The sequence below is a fragment of the Bubalus kerabau genome, chromosome 7, assembly GCF_029407905.1.
Source record: "Bubalus kerabau isolate K-KA32 ecotype Philippines breed swamp buffalo chromosome 7, PCC_UOA_SB_1v2, whole genome shotgun sequence".
In the NCBI taxonomy this organism is placed as follows: Eukaryota; Metazoa; Chordata; class Mammalia; order Artiodactyla; family Bovidae; genus Bubalus; species Bubalus kerabau.
Genome location: NC_073630.1, coordinates 117334230 through 117355624, shown reverse-complemented (window position 1 = coordinate 117355624; position 21395 = coordinate 117334230). Strand labels below are relative to the sequence as shown.

Genomic DNA, 21395 nt, shown 5'->3' with positions numbered 1-21395 from the left:
TGGGGGTGGGGAATGGGGGTGGGTGGAAATCACGCCGAGGAGGCACCAACCACCTGAGCTACCTGTAAACCAGAAAACCAAAGAGAAGTTTAGGCAGCGGACGGTAACATGGTAGCGAGGTTCACTCAGGGGCTAAGAACGGGAAAAGGAAGGCAATGAATTCTCACGGTCGTTTCATCAGGGGAAGGTTGCAAGATGAGAGGAAGCCTCGGGAGCAAGGCTTTGCGAGTTACACTCACTTGCCTGTGTGAACTGCGTCCAGCCCTCTGAATGTGGGCTCCTCCCTGCTGCCGAGGGCTGCGTACGCAGAGGCTATAACTCTTGTGGGAAAGGCTGCCTTCTTGTTCTGATGAGACGCACTTAAAACACAAAAACAAAACAGGGTAGGGGAGAGCCCACTTGACAGCCCAGCTCCAAGCCTTGCTCCCTCCTGGAATCACACCCGTCTGGGAGAGGGGCTCAGGGTGCCCTGCTCCCTGGCACTTTTCTTTCCCTCAAGCTGCAGAGACTACAACCATGCCCACCCCCACCCCGCCCCTCCTCTGCCCTGGCCTCACTGGCACTTCTCTATTTACACTCACTTCCTCCTTTGGCACGATCCAGTAGCAAAACCCGAGTCACACCAATGTAATTTAAAAGTTCCTAGCAGCCATATTAAAGAAGAAAAACAGATGAAATTCATTTTAATAATATATTTATAACTTGAGAGACCCCAAATATCACTCCACATATAATCAAGGTAAAAGTCATTAGTGACTTATTTTATGTTCTTTCCCCCCATACTAAGTCTTTGAAATCTGGTGCATATTTGACACAGAACATCTCAAGTCAATCTAGCCCCATTTCATGCACTCCGAAGCTGCATGTGGCTTAGGCGGCTACCTTCTAAATGGCCAGGCCTAGCTGACCTCCACTCCCATGACTGTAAATATGTCTACAAAGAGATCACTCCACACTTCTTCTCACCTCCTCCTCTCTCTTGAATCCCAAAACTATAGAGCCATCAAGCTACCGGACAGGTGTCTAATCAGTATCTCAACTCACAACGTCTCTTAAAAATAAAAAAAATAAAAACCCACACATTCTCACCACCACCACCAGCATCCTTGCCATGACCTTCCCAACATCAATCAAGGGCAAGTCCACTACTCGAGCCAAAGGCTCTGGAATCAGCCTCAACTCCTCCGGTCCCTCTCACGTTCCACATCATCCAACCCATCAGCAAGTCCTCCCGGTCCTGCCTTCATGATGACCCAGGATGGGGGTCTTCCACTTGCTCTGCCTTCCCGAGCACTGCTCTGCCTCTCAGATGGCTCTCCATCTGTCTCGTTTCCCCCAGGTGTCCGCTCAAGGGTCTTCTCACCAGGGAGCCATTCCCTGTCCACCCTAAACACACAGCAGCCCTCTGGCCTTACGTCTTCACATGGCTCGTGTATCCATCTGCTGACTCTCCCCCACCCCCACCCACTGGCACAGGATGGTGTGGGGGGCCACGGGTGGTCAGACAGCCCCCCAAGACCGCCTGCCATGGGGAGCCCAGCTGACCAGAGCCTCCAGCCGCTGCACATGCAGTGTCTCCAGGGCCAAGGCATCAGGCCACGTGTCCCTCGGGCTGCTTGCTCCCAGCAGTGCTGACCAAGAGGGGGTGCCAGCCCTCGTCTTCCAATAGAGCCGAAAGCCTGGCCAAGGCTGTCTCAAGACTGCCCAGCCCTCTGCCACCGCTCCTTCCTGGGCGAGCAGAATGGCGCCGGGGGAAGCCGAGGGCTCCTCCCAGCAGCCCGCTCCCTCCCTTGGCCCCTCGTGGAAGTCTCCCACACATCTAACCATCTCGGCATCTACGCCTGGGACACTGTGAGCGCAGCCAAGTACTGTGGAAATGAATGAATCTCCAGAAGAGCCAGGCCGTGGACAGGACATCCATTTTTAGGTTACAAAGACAGTCGCTGGGGCTCCTGCTCTGCCATGCACCGTGTGTTAACTTTAGGGAAGTGTCCTGAGACCTCCGGGCTCCAGCTTCCTCATCTGTAAAATGAAGACGCCACCACCTCTCTCAAGAGCTGTCAGGAGTACAACAGACAGTTCACCTAAGGTCCCCAACAAGAGGCCTCATGTGGAGGAAGTGCTTTAACAAGTGTGAGCTCAGTCTCCTCTGTAGCTGCTTCTAAGAATCCCTCGCCTGCCTCCTTCACCACCAACTCTGACCACTTGTAAATTAAATAAAGCCCCAAATGACCGTAAGCACCCTAAGGACTGTCACCCTCAGTGACAGACTTTATTTTCTTGGGCTCCAAAATCACTGCAGATGGTGACTACAGCCATGAAATAAAAAGATGCTTGCTGCTTGGAAGAAAAGCTATGACCAACCTAGACAGCATATTAAAAAGCAGAGACATTACTTTGCTGACAAAAGTCCATCTACTTGAAACTATGGTTTTTCCAGTAGTCATGCATGAATGTGAGAGTTGGACTATAAAGAAAGCTGAGCGCCAAAGATTTGATGCTTTTGAACTGTGGTTTTGGAAAAGACTCTTAAGAGTCCCTCGGACTGCAAGGAGATCCAACCAGTTCATCCTAAAGGAAATCAGACCTGAATATTCATTGGAAGGACTGATGCTGAAGCTGAAGGTTCAATACTTTGCCACCTGATGTGAAGAACTGACTCACTGGAAAAGACCCTGACGCTGAGAAAGATTGAAGGTGGGAGGAGAAGGGGTCGACAAAGGATGAGATGGTTAGATGGCATCACCGACTCAACGGACATGAGTTTGAGCAAGTTCCAGGAGTTGGTGATGGACAGGGAAGCCTGGTGTGCTGCAGTCCCTGGGATTGCAAAGAGTCAGACAAAACTGAGCGAATGAACTGAACTGAATCCTCACGACTACTTTAAAGAAGAAAATGCCCAGGATGATGTCCTAAAATTATTAAAACTAATAAAGCCACCAAGAAAATGTTTAATATGATCATTTAATCAATCACATTAATTGATCGATCAATTAATGATTGCAATCATTAATACTATGATTATGACAATTATTAATATGATCATAATCATTATCAATGATAATTTAAAGAAATCAGAAACTTGCTGGTTCATTTTTCTTTTTTTAGACTGCCTAGAGTAAGGGGGTTTCTCATCAAAGTTCACCAAAACATTATGTACAAAAATGTTGTTATTGTGTTACAATAACAACTTGGAAGTCCGCTCCATCAACTAAATTCTGGCACATCCATACCACAGAAAACCAGGCACATCAAAGAAAACAGTGAAGTGGATCTATACAAGCAATAAAGATGCAGACGCTGACACGGAAAGCACTCCAGATACAAAGTGTTTGTTTGCACATCGCACTCTCCACTATGGCTCCACAAGTTACAAGTACAGACATAATTCTTTTTCTATGACATCCAAGAAGTTTATCAGTCATTTTTCAAGATGAGTACAGGATGGGCAGGGAGTGAAAGAGGAGACTTTTCTAATCAACTTAAACTTACTGCTTTTTTAGATTTCAGTTCAGTTCAGTTGCTCAGTGGAGTCCGACTCTTTGCAACCCCATGAATCACAGCATGCCAGGCCTCCCTGTCCATCACCAACTCCCAGAGTTCACGCAAACTCATGTCCATCGAGTTGGTGATGCCATCCAGCCATCTCATCCTCTGTTGTCCCCTTTTCCTCCTGCCCCCAATCCCTCCCAGCATCAGAGTCTTTTCCAATGAGTCAACTCTTCGCATGAGGTGGCCAAAGTACTGGAGTTTCAGCTTTAGCATCATTCCTTCCAAAGAACACCCAGGGCTGATCTCCTTTAGAATGGACTGGTTGGATCGCCTTGCAACATGTACTTAAAAAAAAAAAAAAAAATTGGCTTAAAAAAATAAATAAACAAACAGGTTTTAACAGAGTTGCCTGTATTCAAAACAGGGGCTTCCCAGGTGGCTCAGTGAGTAAAGAATCCACCTGCAAGGCAGGATAAGCAGGAGACTGTAGGTTCAATCCCTGGGTCGGGAAGATCTGGAGGAGGCCATGGCAATCCACTCCAGTCCTCTTGCCTGGAGAATCCCATGGACAGGGGAGCCTGGCGGGCTACAGTCCATGGGGTCGCAGAGTCGGACTCGACTTAGTGACTGAGCACACACGCGTATTCAAAACAGCATTTTGGTAAATCATACAAAATACAGTTTTAATAAATTAAGCTTTATATTTTATAAAAATAAGAAACAGCTTTGATAATACTAACAAAAAATTAACAATATGATCAGTAATCATTATCCAGGGTGGTAATCAAAGGAAGTAGTGGCAAGTCACCACCACCACCATCACCAAATAAAGGACCACAAATGCGTCTATTCAATTTCCGCTTTCTCCTGGTGACATTCTGTCGATGTATAAAAATAACTGAATCAGTATGTCGTGAGACCAAACCTAATCCAGTTTTGTAAGTTGACTATACTTCAATGAAGTATTGTTTTCAACTTTCTCACCGTTAAAATCTTCAAGGAAGATGCTAACGAGGAGCAAAAGGTTATCAGACACCTAAGAAAAGGCTAGTAACCAAAGGAAAAAGAAATAAATAAAGAGTTTGACTAGATGCCCAAACTTGGGCAAACAGTTGTGAGACAGTCCTGCGTCTTGGGATTAAGACACCACAGGTACTTTGGGAAATGTAACTGGGCTAGAAACAGACTCCTGGCTGGAAGGGAAAACAAATCCCTGCCTGCCCTCCACCTCTCCCTGTTACTGAGGTTAACAACCGTTATCACTGAAAAAGAAATCTGAAGACGTGCCGAGGCCCGCCGCCGCCTCCACAAGTGACTGGCTCAGGGGGTGCACTGGGCTGAGTGACCACTGCCTGTGCAGAGACCGCACACACGTGCACGCGCGCGCGCGCACACACACACACGGAGCCCGGCCTTGCTTCCTGTCACATAACCACATGCAGATACACACGCACACACACACACAGAGCCCGCGCTCACAGAACGCACATTCTCCCACCACTCCCTTAACGAAGAGCACAGACACAAAGCCACACGCCTGCAGGCGGTTTCGCGACCATTCACCTTCTAAACTGTCCCACTGCTTTTAGTTCTAACTCACGCTAGGCCCCTCCCCTGGGATAGGCCTGTCGCCCTCAACTCTTTTGGGGCGGGTTTTAAGAGAGACTGATTAGGAATATATAGATTTCCAATGATTCTTTTTTTTTAAGTTCATAATCATAAGTAAGGTCAACATAAGTAAAAGAGCAATCGACACACACTCTTATGCTGCTCCAAGTTTAGGGAATTTCATATTACGTTAGAATCAAAGATACCACGCTGGATACAACCTGTCAAGCAGTAATGCGTATAATCTTACAAACAGTAACTTAATGTTTAATTAAAAGTTTCAGAATTACAGCTGGCTTTCAGCCCCAAGCTTCTCCCTCTCCAGCCCGGGAGCAAGACTGCTGAGCAGACACAGGAAGCGACAGAGAACTACGGAGAAGGCCCAGGGACAGGAAGGCGCTTCGGAGGTGATGGCAGCAACAGCGTTTCAAGTGCTGACAGACACTGCAGGAGGAGGACGGCCCTCTGGTTCAGTGCTTAAGAAGCTGCCCGTGGTGCAGGGGCCGTGGGCTCAACCCCTGGTCTGCGAAGAGTCCACATGCTGAGGGGCAGATAAACCTGGGCACCACACAGGCCAAACCGCAGTCCTCGGGCCCACGCTCCACAGCAGGAGCCCCCGCGGGGAGACGCCTGGGCACTGTGACCGGAGTGGCCCCACGTGCTGCAACCAGACCCCTCGCAGCCGGAGAGGAAAACAGAAACATAGGTGTAAGATTCTACTGCCAGATTACAACAAAAACACGTGCTTTACTAAAGAACAACAGAGGAGAAAACACGGCAATCCCTCTTCCACTCTCTTAAGCTCGCCGACAGAAAGACGTACTCGGTCTTCAGAGCAACTCCGGACCACCACCATGCTTCTGCTTCTGCAAAAGCGCCCTCCAACCCAACACTCACTTTTTCGCTTATTCCCAAAACCAATGGAAGAGTGAAGGTGGGGAGACCAGATGATTATTATTTTCCTTTACACAGGAGCCAGAAATAAATCTGGGAACACTGTTACAGTAAGCAACGTATACACTCAATCGACACACCTACCCAACCACTACACCTGCTGCAATTAACAGGTGAAGGCTGCCACTCCCTGAGCACTGACCATGAGCTGGGCCCTGCTCTGAGTGTCACGTGGATCCATGAAGCTTGCACGTGCAGCCATCCCAACCCCACTCCCCTTCTGCCTAGTTCAGAGAACGGAGCCTGCTTGCGTGAACTCAACCCAGCATTTAAACCAGCTAGAACTGCGTGAGAGACGGTGTGACACGCTAGACAGAGTCAGCCACGGCCAAGAACTTCCTCTCTTTCCTTAAGGAGTTTATACTCCATGGAACGAATAAACTAAAAAGTCGGAAAGAAAAAACAGCTGAGTGGGGCAGCCTCAAGCACTGTGTGAGCAAACAGTGAGGAGCTGATTCTGAAAGTCAGAGGAAGCTTCTTTCATAGACGCAGCAGCACTGAAGTCGAGCCTTCGGTATCAAGGATTCTGCTAAGAAGAAAAAAAAACGCTGAAAAGCCATTCCAGAGTAAAGAAGTCGGACAAATAACCATGGAAGTGGCCAGAGGTCTGAGAGTCGAAATACCAGGTGGTGAGAGATGAAGCTGAAAGTTACAATGGTGCCAGATGGCACAGGTCTCAATGATTTCCTAACCCTTTAACACTAATTCTCAGCTGGCCAGGTGGTGATGCCTCCAAGGTGAAAATCTTTGTGGGAGTAAGCCTACCAACAGAACTAGGTCATAACCCTCAGGTGTGATGGAATGGAGGGAAATGTTAAGAACCTCTGCTATATGCCTGGGGCGGGGTTGGGGGGGGCAGGTGTGATATGACCTGATTTTACATATTGAATAATTCTGGTAACAAAACACAGGAGGACTCAAGAAAGGGAGGCCGGTCAGCAGGCCTACCTACAGGAACAACCTCCACAAGGACAGACAAGAGCCAGGGAGGGAAGGGACAGAGGAACTGCTGGGGGAAGGAAAAAAAAAAAGGTTGGTGGAAAAGGCACATGGAGGCAGACTTGGTAAAAATCTCGTCAAGAAAAAAAAGACTCAAGAAAGTTTCCAGCCTGGGGGACGAGGAGGACGAACGTTCTGTGAATTATGCCATCCTCTTACCTTTTATCTGAACGAGGCCACACGGTACACAAAGAACAGCCACCCTAAGTGACACTGCAAAGCAAGAATAGCACAGACTCCTCACAAAATAAAGAAACAGAAGTTCAAGAGATTCCCTTAACCTGCCCACAGTGATCCAGGGGTGAGGGATGAGCCGAGACACAAACCTGAGTCTTCCAAATCCAGACCTGACGGACTCTAAACAAGCACACTCAAAAGCAGTTTACTTTTTATGAGTATAAAAATCTCCAAAAAATAAACCCACCCAAAATGTTTTAAACAAAAAGCTGGTAATCTGCTGGGAATGCAATTATATTTCAAAGGTAAGGAATGTTTTAAAACGTGTGCTCTGATCCCCTCTCCCAAGAGACTGGCTTCAGTAGGCAGTGCTGGCTTTGTGAACCCTGAAAGTTTCAACATACAGGGCAGAGGTGGTTGTTATTTTTGTATAAAAATACCACTTGGTGTTTTATGAGAGATCAAAAATAATTGAAAAGCAATATGCTCAGTATCTTCAACATCCTAAAACCTCATTCCCAGATTCCCAGTGCCGTGGTTGGTACCGATGTTTGTTATTAAAATACTTTATAATAATAATATTCTTCATAAGGTGGATTACAGACTTTGGCTTTATTCAGCAAACATTTAGACATTTTCATGTAGGGGATAAAACAATGACACGGTCACCACAGCCAGAGTTTAACAAGCACAACACGTGACACAGGCAATAATGAAAGTAAAAATAGAGGACTGTGACTGCAGAAATGAATAATTCACTTTGATAGGGTTTCCAAAGGGCTCCAGAGAGGACCTAAAATCAGATGTGGACTTTTAAAAAAGTGGAGTGGGTGGAAGAGAGACAGGGCATTCCAACCAGAGAAAAAAATTACAAAAGGGATGGAGCGGCTAGGCTGATCCGAAAACTGAGAGCCCTCTCGCGGGGCAGTGTGAGAAGGGAACCAAGATGACAGGTGAGGTTCAGAGCGGCTGGGGCCAGACTGCGGGGGCCTTAAACGCGTTGCTGCCGGGTCTGGATTCCGGTCTCCATACAACAGTCAGGCTTAGAAGCTTTCTGAGCCAGAGACTGACAAGATCCAATCTGTGTTTAGGAGACATGGCCTGACAGCCGGGCAAAGTGCAGGTAGGAAGGGTCGGGGAGGAGCCTAAGGAAGCTGTAAGCCAGAAAAGGAATCGGAAGCCCTGACACATTAGCACCAACTAATATTTTAAACGGGACTGAATCTTGACAGAACGACTTCACATCTCCCCTCACCTGATCATTCCAACCATCCTGTGAGACAGGTATCATTACTCTCCCCATTTTACAGATGAGAAAAGTGGCTCAGAGGGCCATTAACTGCTCCAAGTCAAATGCTGCTACAACAAGGAGAACCTAGGCTCCGCACTGCTCCACACAAAGCAAAATAAAAACAATCTTACTGCTTTCGAAAATGCTACTGCAAAATAAAGCACAGAGTGATCTATGACATCTTTAAGAGTTGCTAAAATTCCATTTACTTTTCTTAAATGGTTGCAACTTGTGTAACAAATAAGCTAATTACCCTTAAAACAGTTACAGATTTGCCTTGTGTTAGCCTCATGGTAAAGACCTGCACTTTCCCTAAAAAACAATGCATCTGTACCTCTACTTCTATCTTTTGCAATATTAAATATTTAAGAGTAATATTCTCTACTTCCTTCAATGTTTCAGTGGCCAAACTAGATGACACAGGCTTACGTAAAAACTGTTATACATGTGCCTAAACTGAAACAGTAAATATTTTTTGAATTACTAAAAATTATTTAGCAAGTACAGTAACTGAATATAGAACACAATAAGCATTCATTGCAAGAAGCTTCATGTAAGTATAAATGTTAGTCATTCAGTCGGGTCCAACTCTTTCGGACCCCAAGGACTGCAGCCCACCATGCTCCTCTTGTCCATGGGATTCTCCAGGCAAGAATACTGGAGTGAGTAGCCATTACCTTCTCCAGGGGACCTTCCCGACCCACGGATTGAACCAGGTCTCCTGCACTGCAGGCAGATTCTTTACCACTGAGCCACCAGGGAAGCCCCAATAGTGTATACCTACGCACACACATAGGCATGTAAAGACAATTTCAGGAATCACTGCTGTCACAAAGAAATGCCATCAAGAGCCTAAAAGGCACTTAGGAATGGATCAACCCACAATAACCGATGGAAGAATATTTGACCTTCAGGCTGGAAAGTGGGAGAACTCCCTACGTCGGATTCAAAGTCTTAGGAAATGGTCAAGGTGCTCTGGCACCTAGCTAGCTCTAGGATTTGACTGTATAGTTAGTTTTACCCCGGACATCACCTATTATCAAAACTGCTTGCCCCCAACCCTTCACCCATCTCCTACCACTTTTTTTTTTTTTAAACAAGCAAAGACCCAGACGTATAAAGCTCACTCTTAGGAACCTGGACCAAGTATCCGATATCCAAGTATCCTAGGCATCCAGGGGGCTTCCCTGGTGGCTCAGTCGGTAAAGAATCGCCCTGCAATGCGGGATACCCGGTTTCGATCCCTGGGTCGGGAAGATCCCCTGGAGGAGGGCATGTCAACGCCACCCCAGTATTCTCGCCTGCAGAATCCCCATGGACAGAGGAGCCTGGCGGGCTACATACAGTCCATGGGGAGTCGCAAAGAGTCGGAACGCGACTGAGCACAGCACACACGCACGGGCTAGACATCCAAGCATCCACCCGCAAGTGATTAGCAGAAACCATATTTAGTTCTGTCCCCCCAACCCGCTAAATCTACAGTTGTTGTTGTTGTTGTTGTTTTGGCTAGGTTGGCTCTCCTGAGCTTGCCTCTTGAAGACAAAAACTGAAAGGTAGCGAAGGAGAGAAATCGAAAACCCGGGTTCTGCCACGATTTCGGTGGTCTGCTCCAGGAGCCGGGGCAGGCCCGAGTACAAGCGCGCGCCGCCCCGCTCCGTCCCGGGGCGCAGGCATCTCTCCCCGGCGACCACCCCGCTCCTCGGTGGCGCCGGGGGGTACGCTCGCGCTGGAGGCCAGGGCAGGAGGCCGGCTCCGGCCCTCCAGAGCGCGCGCGCGCGGCCGTATAACCTTCGCCGGACCTGGCGCCGCAGGGCCCGCCCCGCACGCGCAAACAGCCACAGGCCCGCGCGCCCGCCCGCCGCCGCCGGCCGCTTCCCTTCCCGGGGTCGGGGGAGAGCCCCTAAAGGACAATGCAGGAAGGGAGGGGGCAGCGCCGCCGCGAGCGCCCACCCCGCCGGCCCGGCCCGGCCCGCGGGGCCCCTCGCGCCCCGCCTCGCCTCCCCGGAGAGCCGCTCCCAGCGCGGCCCATTGTGCGCACTCATCGTCCGGCCCGCGCGCCGCCGCCGCCCGCGCCCCCCAGGCGCCGGGGTCTCCGCGCCCGGAGCGCACCGCACGCCGGGGGCCTGGCCCCGCCCGCCCCGGCCCAACCCCGGCCCGGCCCCGGCCCAGCCCGCGGTACCTGCCGAGCGAGCGGCCGGGCGGCGCGGCGGCCGCGGCGGGGGCGCCTCCTCGCTCCGCGGGCTCCGAGCGGCTGCCGAGCGCCGGGCGGGCCGGGGCGGGCGCCTGACGTAAAGCGGTGGCGGCGGCAGCGGCGGCGGCGCCACTCGGCGGAGGGTGGGGGGGGGGGGGGGGGGGCGGTGCACCGCGGCCGCTCCGCTCCGTTACCCGGCAACCGGCCTCAGCGCCCCGCCAGCCGGCCGTGCTCCATATCCTTCCGCCCAGGCGCCGGGATTACATCAGCGCCGCCGCCCCGCCCCGGCGCCGCCCCTACGGCCGACTCCGGGGCGCCTCTGGGGGCGCGCGCGGGCGCGCCCGGAGGGGCTTTCTGCCTGGTGGGAGCGAGGCAGCCGCGGGTGGGTGCTGGGGTCGCAGGAGGGGAGGGGGTTGGAGGACTGGAGGCGGGAGCCCCACCACCACCACCCCCGGTGCGCGGGGCGTCGGAGCGGAGATGCATACCCTCCCCCCGCCCCCGGGTGCAGGGGCTCGTGGGGCTCCTGAACGCCGTCACCGCCCCTCCCCGCCCTCGGGCCGCCGCCGCCCGGGTCCCCGCCTTCGCAGGCACACGCTCCACCTGTCTGTGCATCCCCCTCTCCCCCCACCTCCTCTCCGCGTCCTGGGATGGCTGCAGTGGGCGGTTTAAAATACCGGTTTAAAAAAAAAAAAAAAAGAAAAAATCCAGAAGACAAGCTAAGGAAATGCGACAGGGCTCTTTTTATTAAGGAGGCAAAAATAAATTCTGGAAGATTCGGAAGTGGGAACCAAAAATAGGCACTAACCTTTGAAGCAGAGTCTCTTCACACCCACCTACTTTTCCTAAATGTGATTCCTAGACCTGTCCTGAAAAAAGGCACCAGACAGGAAGGAGCCTGGGAGGTTACCTACTTAAGTTCGGAGGGAGGGTGACCTGCCTAGATGTTATGGTGCCCTGATGGATTTGTTGAGCGCCTACTGGGTGCCGGGCTCTGAGCTTTGCTGTTCGGAACTTACAAGGCCAGGTTCCCGAACCAGCTCCTTGGGGGAGAAGCTGACCTGCGGGCTGGGATGAGAAACTGGACACTATGAGCTGCAGGTGCTGGAGAAATGACCATGAGCTACTGATATCTGCACAGTATCTACCCAGTCCTTCTCTGTACACTTGCCTTGTGTTCTTGAGAAGAATGCTGGATCAAGCATGATCATCCTTCAACCTGAGGTTCTGAGAAAGTAAAGGATTCCACCTCAATTGCTGGCTTCCCTGATAGCTCAGTTGGTAAAGAATCTGCCTGCGATGCAGGAGACCCCCGTTGTGTTTCCTGGCTTGGGAAGATCCACTGGAGAAGGGATGGTTACCCACTCCAGTGTTCTTGGGCTTCCTTGGTGGCTCAGCTGGTAACCAATCCGCCAGCAATGTGGGGGAGCTGGGTTCGATCCCTGGGTTAGGAAGATCCCCTGGAGAAGGGAAAGGTTACCCACTCCAGTATTCTGGCCTGGAGAGTTCCAGGGACTGTGTAATCCATGGGGTCCCAAAGAGTCGGACACGGCTGAGCGACTCTCACTTTTACTGTTTCTGACTAGATGAGGTCTTCTGGCTCCTCTGAACTGCACTCTGTTGTGGGATTTGAACCCAGGCGCCTGGCTCTAAGGTCTGGGGTCTGTCTGCTCCTTTACACAGCTCTCTCCCTTCATCAGCTTGCTCACCCTTTTATTTCAGTTGAGTGTGTCAACGTGAATCACAGTGCATTCAGCCAGTATCTTCTGAGCACCTATTCTGGGTCTGGCTGGAGGCCAAGCCCGGGTGGCTCTGCCCTCTTGGAAATCAAACTCTGGAAAGAGGGAGAGGATGAAAGGGTGTATGAAATCCAGGATGACTTGGGTGCAAAGAAGGGGCAAATAATGGAGTCTAGTTTTTAGGTGCCCCCAGACCTGGGATTTCACAGACCTCTGAAATTCCCTGCCAATGTAAGGGATTGACAGAGTGGTCAGCTTTTAATTTTTGCCACATTGTTAACTTTGCTGTCATCTATACTTATTATCATCGACTCAGTGCACATGAATCTGAGCATACTCCGGGAGATAGTGGAGAACAGGGGAGCCTGGCATGCTGCAGTCCATGGGGTCGCAGAATTAGACATGACTCAGCAGCTGAACAACAACGACATCCTCAGTATTTAGTGAAAAGGACTTGTTAACAGTAAAAAATAAAAATACCGTCGGCCCTCTGTATCCATTGGTCTGCCTCTACAGATTCAACCAACCATGGGTCAAAAAAAATTTCCAAAAAGTTTCAAAAAGTAAGATTTGAATTTGCCACAACTATTTACATAACATTTACATTGTAATAACTATTTACATTGCGTTAAGGGTTATAGGTAATCAAGGCAATGACACCCCACTCCAGTCCTCTTGCCTGGAAAATCCATGGATGGAGGAGCCTGGTAGGCTGCAGTCCATGGGGTCGCTAAGAGTCAGACACGACTTCACTTTCACTTTTCACTTTCATGCATTGGAGAAGGAAATGGCAACCCACTCCAGTGTTCTTGCCTGGAGAATCCCAGGGACAGAGGAGCCTAATGGGCTGCCGTCTATGGGGTCGCACAGAGTTGGACACAACTGAAGCGACTTAGCAGCAGCAGAGATGATTTACAGTATGGAGGAGGGGAATATGCATGGGTTATATGCAAACACTGTGCCATTTTATATAAGGAACTTGAGTATCCTCCAGTTTGGGTATCAAAAGGGTCCTGGGACCAACCATAGCTGAACAGAGGGGTGACTGTAGTAACAATAAATCTCAGAGGTTCTCAGAAAAAAGGCAACATGGTTGGCAACTTTGTACACACACACACACACACACACACACACACACGGTTCACTCACATTTTTCTCATTTTGCCACAGACAAGTTTTTTAAAACCATGAACTAGTAGAACCAGAAGTCTTCTTTGGTAGAAAAGGTATTTAAGCTGAGTAATAAACTTGGAGAAGGCAATGGCACCCCACTCCAGTACTCTTGCTTGGAAAATCCCATGGACGGAGGAGCCTGGTGGGCTGCAGTCCATGGGGTCACTGAGCGACTTCACTTTCACTTTTCACTTTCATGCACTGGAGAAGGAAATGGCAACCCACTCCAGTGTTCTTGCCTGGAGAATCCCAGGAACGGGGGAGCCTGGTGGGCTGCCGTCTATGGGGTCGCACAGAGTCGGATATGACTGAAGCGACTTAGCAGCAGCGGCAGCAGGAATGAACTAGGACTAAGTATGATTTTGAGGTGGCAGGGGAAGATAACAGGTGAGAGAATGAAAGCATCTTGTTTATTGTTTCCTTAACAGAAGTGCCCCCGTGCCTTCAGATTATTTGTTTTAATAAAAGTCCTAGAAGACTTGGGTGACTCCAGCCTTGGGCCTTAACACTTGCTGATTCCTCTTCACAGAACCCTCTCTCCTCAGATGTTTGCACAGCTGGCTCCTCCTTGCTCAAGGCTCAGCTACAGTGTCACCTGGGCCTTTATACTTGCTGATTCCTCTTCAAAAATCCGTCCTCTCTTCTCCTTGCTCCAGGCTCAGCTACAATGTCACCTGCTCAGAAACACCTTCCCTGTTCCCCACTTTAGAGAACCCAGCTCCCCAGTCACGATGTTTTGTGTTGGTGTTTTTTCGCAGCACTGGTCAGTATCTGAAACTATCTTGGTTGTATGTGTGTTTAGTCCTTAAGCTCAGCCTCCCTTCCTTCCAAGACCCGTATCCTTGTATCCTCGGAGAGCAGTCAGCTTGTCCGTGGTGCTCACCGACCCGCCACCGGCTCTGCCAGTTTGTAGATGAAGGACTGAGTGATCATCTGTAATGTGGTCCAAGTGGACACACGTGAAAACAGCTCTGTGTTCGTGGGCATGGTCGGGAATGGTCTTCCCAAGCACGAACCCACACTCTAGTGTGCCAGCCCGCCCTGGACATTCCTTACAGCCCCTGGGTAGAAATCAGCCTGGACAGACTGGGGATTACCGTGGCTTCTCTGCTCTTGTGGGCTAAGGTCCCCAGGGAGTGCAGAGGGGGCCCGAGGACTCTGGCATTAACGCACAGTTGGTGTGGAGACGGAGAGGTCCCGCTGCAGGCCTCTGTGTCTGGCTGCCATCATTCATTTCGCCAGGCTCAAAACCTCCTGCCTGGGCTCTCTGACCCCTGCATGAGGACAAGTCAGCAAGAGTGGAATGTGACAATTCCAAGTGCCCTCTGACTTAGATGTTCGGGATGCCAGCAAGGATTCCCGCGGGTGCCAGCTGGGGCGGCGGTTCTGCAGCCTGTGTGGGGACCAGGCTGAGCCCAGAGTACCTGGTGATGCTCTGCTGCCCCATGCTGACAGACAGAGAGCAGGGGCCGGTCCTCCTCGGCTCTGTGACCTTGGGTGTGTAATCTCCTGCTCTGGGCCTCAGTTTCCCCTTCCCAAGGGGACTTACGCAAGAAGATTTCAAAAGTCTCCTTTTTTTTTTTTTTTTTTTTTTAACTTTTTCCTGTGAACTTTGGAAACAAGGGCTTCCCTCGTGGCTCAGCTGGTAAAGAATTCGCCTGCAACACGGGAGACCTGGGTTCAATTCCTGGGTTGGGAAGATCCCATGGAGAAGGGAAAGGCTACCCACTCCAGTATTCTGGCCTGGAGAACTCCATGGACTGTATAGTCCATGGGGTTGCAAAGAGTCAGACAGGACTGAGTGACTTTTACTTTTGGAAAATTTCAGTGAAGCTACCCTTTGATGAAAGCGGGAGGCTGGGGAGGAGTGGCCAGAGGTGTATGGGAAATTTCTGACCTTCCCGCTCAATTTTGCTCTGAACCTTAAATTGCTCTAGGAAATAAAGCCTGGTTTGAAAAATAAAAGAATGTGTACACACTTCAGCTGGGTGCAACCCTGACACCAGCGGTCCCTTCGCTGACACGCCTCCCCACCCCCAACCATGTGTCAGGTACCTTCCTCACAGCATTCCGACCCCCACCCCAGCCGGCAGAGGAAGACACAATTAGAGACGCATGGGCTGAGGAGGGGTTAGGTGGCCCCCGGTCACGCTGCTGCTGTGTGGCGAGCGCCGGAATTTGACTGTAGCCTGCTTTTTGCCTTGCACTTCACTCTGTCCTGTGAGTCCACCCCAAGCCAGCTTTTATTTATTTTTTTAGTTCAATTTCTTAGTTGCAACATCCAGGATCTAGTTCCCTGATGAGGGATCGAACCTGGGGCCTCCTGCATTGGGAGTGCAGAGTCTTAGCCACTGGACCACTAGGGAAGTCCACAGAGTCAGCTTTTGATTGAATGATCTCTGACCAGAGAAGCTCCCCTTGGACTCCTTGTGTTCCTTCCCTTCCTATAAGATTCTCAGCTCGGACGCTGTCAGTCAAGGAGGCCCGCTGGGCCTACAGCCCCTCCCGACCAGCCATCCCTCCTCTGAGTGGCCCTGCATTCCTCTTAGAGGTGGCAGACACCCTTCCAGCATCTGAAGAGTTGAGATTAAGCCTCTGACGCAGCCTCCCAGTACGACCTTGCGGAGCCCACGGACTTCACAGGGCTTCCATTTCTGCGAGAAGATGGAGGGGTCATGGACCTGCCCTGCTCAGCTGTTGGTTATGTTCAAAGCCAAACAGAATCCATGATGTGGTGTCCTCTGCAGACTCTAAGATACCGTACAAATGTCAAGTCCATATGCTTCCAAATTTGGTCCGATGGCTGCTGGCTTTTCCCTCATTCCCGCCCCTCTGCCCCAATCCACAGGGAACCTCAGCAGTGGTACCAGGGACCGTCCAGTGCAGATGTCGGGGACCACAATGGTTAAGCCGACTGGGTTGAAGCCGTGCTCCACCGCTTAGTGGAGTTTTCTGACATGCATGAGCTGTTTAGCCTCACCAATTCGCTCATCTGCAAAATGGTCTCGTAATAAAATACCCAGTTGAGAGGGCTGTTATGTGGGGGATGTGCAAATCCATGGAGAGGGTCAGGATAGTGCCCGGAGCACAGGAAACACTGCCCACGCCGGCCCTTTCACTTGCTGCCAGCCTGTCCCAGCTCTGGCCTCTTCTTTCTCTGCCCGCCCCCGCCCCACGTACTGCTTCATGCCAGGGCTCAGCACACCCCTGGGGCAGTTTTATGCAGATGAAGGACTCGTGTGTCTCTCTCCTCACCCTGATCTCTGCCTGAGGCCTCAGACTTGCACCCCGCACTTGTCGCCTTGCTGGTGGGGCCCCCACCCCAGCGTGTCCGCGGATGACTCATCGCCTTCCCCAGTCAACCAGTGCCTCTTCCCCCAACCTGTCACAGTCCTATTAAATTTGCTCTGGCAATGCCCTTGCAGTCCGGCTCCAAGGTCCAGCAGACCAGAGTGGGAGCCCAATGCTGCCGTTTGGCCACGATGCAACCCTAAGCGAGTTACTTCCTCTCTCCGAGCTGGCTTTCAAACCTCAAAAATAGAAGCACACTCCAGGAGCAAGCACTGGTCTCTTGATGGGGCTGCCCGGGATCTGAAGCCCATCCTGAGACTGGGGAACCCCCCACCTTGTGAGTCTGGGAAAAGAAAGGCTGATATCCCTCTCCAGCAGCCTGGAGGCTGGACAGTGACGGCACTCCCAGCCTCAGCACAGTAATAATAAGTTTATTGTTATTAATAATGGGGGCTGCTTCTGCACTGGTTTGCTCTTCCATGCTCAGCAGGACCCTGCATCTGGGCGACTGAGACGCAAAGGGCTTGGGGGTGATTAATCAAGGGATTAGCTCAGCAGTTAGGAATCTGCCTGCAATGCAGGAGACCTGGGTTCGATCCCTGGGTCAGGAAGCTCCTCTGGAGAAGGAAATTGGCTACCCACTTCAGCATTCTTGCCTGGAGAATTGCATGGACAGAGGAGCCTGGCGGGCTACAGGCTATGAGGTTGCAAAGAGTCAGACATGACTTAGAGACTAAACAGCAATTAAACTGTGAGTATAGCCTACCAGCAGCTTGCCAGCACCCAGGCCTTCTATAGGAGAGGATGCTCCATCCAGGTGATATTTAAGAGCCTGGAGCAGGTGAGCAGGAAGGTAGTCATCTCATCAGAGGGGCTCCCTAGCTGCTGTCCCAGGGGGAGAGGCTGGGAAGTCATAAGAGAGGATGCTGTTCAGAAGAGCAGGTCCCACCCCTGGGAAGTCTGGGCAAACCCAAATTTTCTCCGTTTACCTCCAGGTCTTGGGCCGGCCAAGCTCGGCACCGTTCTTGTCAGCGCACAATGGGGAGGTGGTTCCCAGACAGGCAAGCCCGACAGGATGTGGGTCCTTGACCTCCCAGCACTCAGGGCACAGGGCCCTTACGAGGGCACTGCTGTGCTTGACTCCCACTTCCTAACTCTGGGGTCAGAGCCACGTGACGAGGATCAGACACTAAGATGCTTTGAGGACTGCACCCTCTCTCTGGGCCTCCGTGTATGTACCAGAACATGACAGAGCGAAAAAGGAGGAAGGTGCACTGACCTGATGCTGGGTGAGCGCCTACTGTATCCATGTCCTAGTGCTGCTGTAAAAAGTACAGCAGAATTGGTTGTCTTGCAGCAGCGGAAGCTGGAAGTCTGAAATCGAGGTATCAGCAGGCCTGTGTCCCTCCAAAGGCCCTGGGGGAGAATCCTCTCTTGCCTCCTCCAGCCGCTGTTGTTGTCCAGCCATTCTTGGTGTTCTGTGGCTTGCAGACCCAACAATCCAGCGTCTGCTTTGGACATCATGTGGCCATCTTCTCCACGTCTCTCTCTTCTTATAAGGATGCCAATCGTATTAGAGTAGGGCCCCAGCCTGCTCCAGTATGAGCTCATCTTTACTAATTATATCTGAAAAGACTACTTCCAAACAAGGTCACTGAGGGGTTGAGGATCAGGATCTCAACTTATCTTTTTTAGGGAACACACTTCGACCCGTAACATGGACTTGTGTATTACATGCACTGGGCACGTGTGCTTGCTCAGGCGTGTCCGACTGTTTGCGACCCCATGGACTGTAGCTCGCCAGGCTCCTCTGTCCATGGGATTCTCCAGGCAAGAATACTGGAGTGGGTTGCCATTTCCTTCTCCAGGGGATCTTCCCGACCCACAGGAGATGGAACCCACATTTCCTGTGGCTCCTGCATTGCAGGCAGATTCTCTACCACTGTGCCACCTGGGAAGCCCATTATACACACTGTCGCATTTAATTCTCATAAGAAAGGAAGAACTATTATTATCTTTGTTTTACAGATGGGGAAACTGAGGCTCAGGGAACTGAAGTAATTCTCACAAGTTTACTGGTCCACTGGTTCAGATTCAGGACCGGGAAACAGTAGGTCCCCATCAACCCAAATCTAGTTCTCTTCCCTCTCATCTTTCTGTCCACTGAGTCAGCAAGCCTGGCAGGCATTGATGGCAGACACTGGTAAGTAAGGCGAGCATGGCTCCATGAAGCCTACAATCTAAGGATGGAGATAAACCAACTATAAAAGAAAAATTCATGAATATACCATTACTAACCTGGACAGTAGAAAAGGCTGAGGGCTGAAGAATTGATGCCTTCAAACTATGGTGCTGGAGAAGACTCTTGGAAGTCCCTTGAACTCCAAGGAGATCAAACCAGTCAGTCCTAAAGGAAATCAGTCCTGAATGTCCATTGGAAGGACTGATGCTGAAGCCAAAGCTCCAATACTTTGGCCACTTGATGTGAAGAGCCGACGACTCATTGGAAAAGACACTGATGCTGGAAAGATTGAGGGCAGGAGGAGAAGGGGATGACAGAGGATGAGATGGTTAGATAACATCACCGACTCAATGGACAGGAGTTTGAGCAAGCTCTGGGAGATGGTGAAGGACAGGGAAGCCTGGTGTGCTGCAGTCCATGGGGTCACAAAGAGTCAGACACGACTAAGCGACTGAACAACAGCAACAACATGATAAATGCAACAAGAAGAGACCAATAGGGGGAATCTACTTAGCCTTTTATCAGCAAGAGGCTTCTATGAGGAAGTGATATATAGCTTGAGGTTCGGAAAATGAAGAGGATCCAGGTCTTTCTTTGTGATCAGTATGGGAAAGTAGGTTGAAGGGAGCATTTCAGGAAGAGGAATAGCAAATACAAAGGTCATGATGCAGGGCAGGTCATAGTGCAATGAGAGAGTGAAAGCAGTTTGGCATGGCTGGAGGATTCCAGAAGACACTGGAGATGTGTGTGTGTGTGTGTGTGTGTGTGTGTGTGTATGTATGAAGGGAGTGCAGGTCAAATCTGGCCTTGTAAGCTATGGCAAAGAGTTTGGAATTTATTCCTAGTGCATGACTCTATGATGAGTGTGCTATGGAATAATTCATTCACCTTTTCAATGTGTTCAGATTGAGCCCATATTATATGCTTCATGCTATGGTTGGTTTAAAGCAGAGAAAGACTAGTTCTTGGGTTTGTGAGGAGTTTCCGCTCTCCCAGATGCCAGTTCAAGTATCAGTTCAAAAATGCCCCCAAGACAAGGCCACCATTCAGGAGCTGTGCATTGGGAGAAAGAGCCAGGTTTCCGAGTCTCACTCACTGGTGATCCTGGGTGAGTTATGTCCCTTCCTGGGGCTCCTGCCTCCTCCCTTGCAGAGCTGTCTGTGGAGCGTGTGTTCCTAGAACCTCTGAAAGAGAAAGAAAAGCTTCCTCTCAATGATCCTCTGCCCTTGCCTTCTAACCGTATCTCAGACTCACGTGAAGTGGCAAGTTTGGATCGTGGCAAGTTTGGATTGTGCCAAGGGCCAGACTGTGGCCAATGCTGTCTGGGTGACCACTGAGCCTCAGTTTCCTCTTCTGTAAGAGAGGCTTAATAATATGTGCCTGGTGCAGAGAACGAGCATTCAGAAGGCTTGCTACGCCTGGAATTACCTCCAGGAAGGCTGTACATATTTGGACTGTTGGCAACGGATGCTTTTACAGAGCACCTACCATGTGCTCGGTCTGTGCAAAGACCGTTCAACTGTACTATTTCCTTCCAGTCTCACCCACTGCCCCACAAAAGCCCCATTTTACAGGAGAGGACACTGAGGCTCAGAAAGATGAAGTGACTGGTCCCAGGTGACTGGACCAAGCATCTTGGTCCAGTCTTTATATAACCCATCTTTCCCCTCCTGGCATTCCATTCACTTTAAATAGCCATGGGGGTCCAATGGCTAAAACTCCATGCTCCCAATGCAGGGGGCCCAGGTTTGATCCCTGGTCAGGAACTATATCCTGCGTACCACAGCCAAAGATCCTGCATGCTGTACCTCAGACCCAGCACAGCCAGAAAACAAAACAGAAAAAACCAGCATGGGTGTCCCAAGATGGGACTGAGCTTCTGAGGATTGGTGAGAAGCTTCTAAGTGGAGTATCTGTGTGTGGTCTGATCACTCAGCTGAGATCCTACAGGAGGAGAATTTGGTACGGGGTCTGGGCTGAATGAGCTCCAAGGGCTCCTTCAATCCTGCCAAGTTTGGGACAATAGGGTTGAAGACTGGCTAAAGAGAGCATCAATTAAGCTACAGCCTGGGGAGGAGGCAGAGAGGGTGGTGGTTACAGCTGGAGTCTGGAGGCCTGAGTCCCAGTCAACTGGGATATAGCCGGAGGCCTGGAAACTTCTGACACCAGAGAGGCCACTGTCGAGTCTCCCGGCTGCACTTGGTCACTTCCAAAGCCACCGTGAAAACTCAGAGAAAAGGG

The 21395-nt window shown here is 50.8% G+C and overlaps 1 protein-coding gene across 4 annotated transcripts in view; it reads right to left on the bottom strand.

Moving 5' to 3' along the window:
- Positions 1-10835, bottom strand: part of KIAA0232 (KIAA0232 ortholog) — an 82049-nt gene extending 71214 nt beyond the window's left edge. For all 4 annotated transcript variants that reach the window (XM_055589170.1, XM_055589171.1, XM_055589172.1 and 1 more), the window contains exon 1: positions 10701-10835. The gene's annotated coding sequence lies outside the window, so the exon portion shown is untranslated. The remainder of the gene's footprint in view (positions 1-10700) is intronic.
- Between the last annotated feature and the right edge of the window lie 10560 nt (positions 10836-21395).